The sequence below is a fragment of the Ziziphus jujuba genome, chromosome 8 (assembly GCF_031755915.1).
Source record: "Ziziphus jujuba cultivar Dongzao chromosome 8, ASM3175591v1".
Taxonomy (NCBI): domain Eukaryota; kingdom Viridiplantae; phylum Streptophyta; class Magnoliopsida; order Rosales; family Rhamnaceae; genus Ziziphus; species Ziziphus jujuba.
In genome coordinates this window covers 2,047,900-2,054,774 of record NC_083386.1, presented here as the reverse complement: position 1 = coordinate 2,054,774, position 6,875 = coordinate 2,047,900, and the positions used below count along the sequence as shown (strand labels likewise).

At 28.1% G+C, this 6,875-nt stretch overlaps 2 protein-coding genes across 2 annotated transcripts in view; one reads left to right on the top strand and one right to left on the bottom strand.

The window, feature by feature from the left end:
* The window catches only part of LOC107412847 (nascent polypeptide-associated complex subunit alpha-like protein 1), a 444,693-nt gene that overhangs the window by 239,894 nt on the left and 197,924 nt on the right, over positions 1 to 6,875 (top strand). The gene's annotated exons all lie outside the window — the stretch shown is intronic.
* Positions 1 to 6,875, bottom strand: part of LOC107412808 (uncharacterized) — a 123,489-nt gene that overhangs the window by 22,191 nt on the left and 94,423 nt on the right. The window lies entirely within an intron of this gene.

The following is a 6,875-nucleotide window of genomic DNA, read 5'->3' as shown; positions in this document are numbered from 1 at the left end:
CTCTCTCTATATATGTATATATATATATATATCGCATTTAACCACGATTATGTAAAAGAGTAACTAGCCTTGATCATTTGTATGGTCAAAATATTGACACATGTAAAGTGATTTTAAATCAAGAAAAATTTAATTGAAGCACTTGGTTTTGTAGGTGTAATAGATTGCAAAATCTTGTATGATTTGTTATCATGGTACGAATCCGCATGAATAATTTAATATTCAAATTCAATTAATATGACAGATTAATAACGAATAAACTCTTTTATATCTATTATATTAACAGGATATAACGATGAACTATGCAAATTATTTGTTTTATTTATTAAAAAAGGCACTTTAATAATTATATTATAGGTAGAAAGTAAATCTAGTTTTATGATTATAATCTTATTGTTTTAAACAATTTATGTTTATAATTTTATTTTTTCTTAAAAAGAAAAATTCTAATTTTCCTATCTTTAGTTCCTAATAATATTTATTATTTTATGTTTATTTAAATATATTTTAATAGCTAGAAAAATATATATTCTTTTTGGTAAAATAAATTTTATATATAAATACAATATAGAGAAGAGTTAAACCGTGTAAAAGCCGCACTTGTTATTGTAATATTTTCATGGGATACGTAAAAGCCGCACTAGAAATTTTCTCCACATGGGGAGACCCGTGGATAATTTACATCTGATTGTAACAGGTGCATTTTCTTATCAACTTCTACTTTTCAATTTCTTTGACTTTTCCTACGAAATTTTTTTTAATAAATTATTTAAATATAAATTATTTTTTTTATTTGTTATATAATTTAAATTTTTATATTTATAGACACAAATAAAAATATTTTATCATTAAAATTAATTTATTTTTCTAAATTTTTATTTATTTTTATTTTTATATTTTTAAATAAAATTCTAAAACTTATTTCATTAACAATAAATATTTTTGCATCCTTCTTTTATTAAATAGTAATAAATATTTTTTTTTTATTTTTTATTTTTTAATTTTTTTTTAGCATTATTGTTTGTCCATCAGTTTTTAATTTTAGATTTTTTTTATTTTTCCTCTATCTTTCATTTTTTCATTTTCTTTTCTTATCTTTTTTTCTTTTGATAATTTCATTTTTCTTATCTTACTAGAAATTTTCTCCACATGGGGAGGCGCGGGATAATTATGTTCGATTGGGACAGGTGCATTTTGTTATCAACGCCTACTAATCTATTTCTCTTTTGACTTTTCCTACAAAACTTCTATTTATTTTTATTTTTATATTTTTAAATAAAATTTTGAATCTTATTTAATTAAAAAATAAACAATAAATATTTTTTGCGTCCTTGTTTTACTAAATAGTGATAAATTTTTTTTTTATTTTTATTCCTTTCATTTTCTTGCTTTTTTAATATTTTTTATCTTCTTTTAGTATTGTTTTTCTTTTTTTTTTGGGCATCAGTTTTTAATTTTAGGTTTTCTTATTTTTCCCCTTATCTCTCATTTTTTCGTTTCTTTTTTCTTATCTTACACTTACGGCCAATGGCCTGCCGTGAAGGTTGCCCAAGGTCAATGGATCTTAAGTATTTAGCAGTTGTATGAGTGTTAATTTCAAACCCTAAAGAAAATAAAAATAGCTAAAAAAAATTCAAAAGGTGTAAAGAAAAATTTAAAAGATTTTTTATAATTTTATTTATAAATGAAGTGTAAAAAAAAAATTTTAACCGTGTCAAAAGCAGCACTCGTTGATGTAACATTTTCATGGGATATGGAAAAACCCATTTATACTAATTAATCCAAGAAGACACCGGATCAACTATCACATTCACAAAACATATGGGACCCACATGCCGTGTGCTTTGTGCTCCGCGTAAGCACTAGAAATTTTTTCCACACGGGGTATAATTATATCCGCTTGGGACAGGGGCATTTTGGTATCTATTCCTACTTTTCTATTTCTCTTTTGACTTTTCCTATCATGAAAATATCTATTTATTTTTATTTTTATATTTTTAAACAAAATTCTCAAACTTACTTCATTAAAAAAAAATCAATAATAAATATTTTTGCGTGCTTGTTTTCCTAAATAATTATAAATATATTTTTTTAATTTTTATTCCTTTCATTTTCTTTCTTTTTCAGTCTTTTTATCTTCCTTTTTAGTATTATTTTTTTCATCAGTTTTTAATTTTGGGTTTTCTTATTTTTCCCCTTATCTTTCATTTTTTTCATTTCTTTTTTCTTATCTTTTTTTATTTTTTTATTTGTTTTCATCTTTATTTTTCCCTCTAATTATTTATTTCTTCCCTTTAGATTTGTTTTTTCTCCTCTTTAATTTTTTTTTTTCACTTTTGTTTATTTTTGTTGCTTCCTATCCGTTGCATGAATGCTTGAATTGTTTCCTCCTCCTCCTTCTTCTTCTTCTTTTTACTCTTTTCCTTAGCTATATAATAATTATATTATATGGAAAAAAAATTTCATGCCTAGTACATACAAGTTTAATAATTAATATTTAATAATATAATAAGTTAATTAGATAAAAAAAAAGTTAAAAAATATTAGATAAATGGCTTATCTAATTTAAAAATTAGGCCAACAGAATAACCGCAAGGGCTAATGAAAAGAAGTCTTAACCTAGAGTGCTGCTATTTACACCACCCAAATATCTCTTCCCACTGCAATTTTATATAAAATTACTAAAAACCCTTTTATTTTATTGTTTTTATATTTTAAAATTTTAAAATTCTTTTCTTCTCTAGTATTTTTTCCAAAAGAGGAATGGATAAATCAGATTCTCAGTAGATTCTTTTACAATTCCTGCTGTAAAACTAAGCTATTGAGGTTATAAAGAGAATGGCTAAACAATTTGTTTTAAGAAACATTAATTTCAAAATAAAAGAAAAATATAAAAGATATTTTAATGAAACTAAACTATCTACGTGCAGCTAAGGAAAACGATACCAGATGGTTGTCTAACAACACTATAACCCCATTGCATCACATACTCATTTGTTCGTTTAGAGAGAAATCGAACGGGTAACAAAATCCTAGAGAAATGAAAAAGAAAATTGGTTAAAAAATCAAAGGGAAAGAAAAAAGTCAAAGGACTTTTAATAATTAACATATAAAATGCACTGGGAATAAATATTTGAGTCGTGTTAATAGCAACTCTCCTTAACCTAATGACTTATCTAATTTACAGTCCTAATTATCTAGAACCATAGCTTCCCTCAGACCTAAATGGGCTTTTTTCCATCTGCTAACAACAATTTATGGGCTCAGAGTAATTATGGGCGCATTTGCAAATCTTTTGTTTACTATCGGTGGAGGGACTGAGCCTGTATCATTGTTATATTCAAAATGGACGGATCTAGCTTCATATATGAAAATCGAGTTTCCTTACTATCTCTCTGAAGGAGATGGGCATCAGAGAAATTCTATTGATCTGTTTCGGTTTCTTCAAATCTGATTGCTCCACATAATCAGCACTCCATAGGTATGGTATTCCCTCCTTACGGTATAATAGCCCCCAATATTTAGGACCATTGCTCCCGCTCACCGCAAGAATAGTGGAGATTGCAGATAAAATTTAATATGTATTATGATCAGGTGCGCTGTCATGATGATATTCCTGGCGGGTATAATTTTATGTCTTAATATGGAGGAGATTACTATTCAACATGATATACAGATAGTCAATATGATAAAATATTGAAGATCATGACCAAGAAGAAAGGGGAAGGTAAATTGCTTGATGAGCAAGTTATTGCTAGTTGAAGAACAACATCATCTAAAACTGCCATTGAAAAGTTGTTGAAAGTAACTAGTGGAATTAGATTCGTTAATGCTGATCATGAGAAGAAATTGGGAAGGTGTTGTATATTTTGATTACTTAAAAGTATAAAATCAGAGCGATTGCGATTCCCAATAGTTTGATTAGTTACATCTTAACCGGAGACCTAATGCATAAACATTTTCCAATATCTAAGCTTGCATAAAATTCCTAATGCTCCGGACTCTTTGATCATAGCAATGAAGAATCTATAATGTCTCTTTGACTATAATTCTATGAACTAAAAATAGGATTGGTCAATGCACCAGATAGAAACCTCTTACATGTTACTAACCATTCAAATAACAAAAAGAAAGAAATAAATAATAAAGAAAAACAATCATATTTAGTGACAATAATATATCTTAATTTCAACAACCCCTCTAGCTCCTTCACAACTTTAGTATGATAACATCAATTTTAATTTTAGTACATTTTCTCTTTACTGCATAAATACATTGATAATGTAACTAACTGTCAGGACCCGTCCAAGACTCCTCATTGGAACCCTAAACAAACCCTGATCCCTGGGAAGCACCACCGAACCTTCCAATGGAAAATCAGACAGCATCTCCCCTAAGGGAAGGACTTACCACAAAATTTACCTGTATAAAAATGCACTCCTATATGGTACTACCTTATCCCTCCCACCTTACTACAATAATTTCCACAATGGCAGTCTTTTAATAACAATTTGTATAAAACACACATATATATGCAATAGGAATAATCAACTAAATAAACAACCAAATATACATTTGATCATTCACGTCCGCCCACACAACCCATTTATTGCCGTACATTTCAAATATCGTGTTACAAAATATATCGATGCGTAATATAGGAAGAAAAGTAAAGCAATCATCACATCAACAACAATAATAATATCTCATCTGCCCAAAGGCTACCACTTGTCTAAGGACTATTATACTTGCTCAATGGCTATCTTTCTTACCCGTAGGCTGTGATACTTGTCCGGATATATCATATGCTAATAATAATAATAATAGAAATAATACTAATAATAATAAAACAAAAATAATGGCAATAATAAAAATAATAATAATAATCATAATGAGGATGATAATATTAGTAATAATGAAAATAATTGTAAACATAATTATGATAAATAAGTAATATTAATAACAAAAATAATATTAATAATAATAATGACAAATAAAAGCAATTAAGTATAATGCTAGAAAATCAGATTATGAATAGATAGAATAGTATGAGGTCAAATAATATTTTAAAAATTCAAAATATATTCTGAAATATACACTCGTATCAAGAGTACAAACGATATCCTCCAACATGCTGTGTAATCTATGATTCCAGCTGTCGCCGGCACCCTGCTACTAATACAGTCCGGGATGGTTGTCTAGATTAGCCATCCAATCCCCTGGACTCGTAGGCAACATAGTTATGAGGCTAGCTCTTTATGGACCACATCGGATCGCCATCCCCGTACGATGTGATACATACAAATATAAAATATATATATATATATATATAGATATATATACAAAAGATACTTGATGCACATACTATATATCAGTGGTGTCCAACGTTCAAAAGTACCATCTGACGGGGAGGTTAAAGAGAGAAACCGACATATGATCGCATGGCGTCCCACCACACCGCTGCTAACAGGTGTCCTGGCCATGGAAGGGGATGGCTGATGCTCACTGTGCATTATATCCTGTCTACCCTCGGTCCGATGACAACCACATGACAACCTTATAAATCAACCTGCACGCTAATCACATTCACATCCACCTGCGCGCTAATCACATCCACAACTACAAAATACGGGTACATGTGTGATGCATCTAAAAACGTTAAATTTTTATAATAGTATTAAAATAATGAATTTTGGTAAAATAAGATAAAATCAAGTTTATGAATAATAAATAAATTAATTAATTTATGCATAAATATATTTTTTGGAAATACTAAATTTTAAATAAATATTTTTCTTCAAATCCATGAAATCAATTTTCACCAAAACAATATAAAAATTCTTACATAATTTAAATCACATAAAAATAAAACATTTAAATCAAATAACAATTTCTCTTAAAATTTAAAACATATATAATATTCTTCAAAATTTTGAATGATATATAAAATATAATATGTGTGAACATCTTTATGTACTAAGTGTATATATATATATATATATATATGTATATATATATTCACACACACACACATGAACATATATATTATATATATATATGTCTCATGTATGTGTGCATGCATATATATAAACTTAAGAAGTTAAAGTTGGGCATTATGATCACATAACTATAGTACACAGTATACAAGCATTTCAAATGTTCCAATTACTCACCCAACTCAAATGCCAACTAAAGCTTCCTGGCACCCATACACCATTTCCGTTCGTGAACCTTTAATTGAGTGCACACATATATATATATATATATATATATACACATATAGAGTACAACAACTCCTCCATATGGTCATCTTACTATATATACCCCAACTTAAGCTTTTACTAATTTGGCACCACTAACAACAAGTATCCCCATAAATACAAAGGAACTTAACATTACCCTTCTAAAGAGCTGCCAACTATCACTTTCATAAGACAAGCAACAACTATACACGATAAAACAGAGGACAAAGAAAATCTCTCTTGAGCATTATAAACCAGTAGCACATATATATAATATATATATATACATATAGGAACCTTGCTCATTTATAAACTCAAAATCCTCCAAAATTTAAACCACCTTAGCATTGTGAATTCTAAAACATGTCAAAACCTCATATTGGTATACACACGCACACATATATACGTATACGTATACATATATTTATAATTTATTCAAATTTCACCACAATTATGATATTACTCCAGAAATAACAAAATTCTAAATACCCACAAACAATTGACATATTATATATCAAATAGAAGCTTGAGAGACATATATTACCAATATTTAAATTAACTTAGCTTAACTCGTCGGCGGTGGTCGGAATTTCTGTCAGAAAACGCTGTCAAGTGTGTCCTCTTGGTGCACCA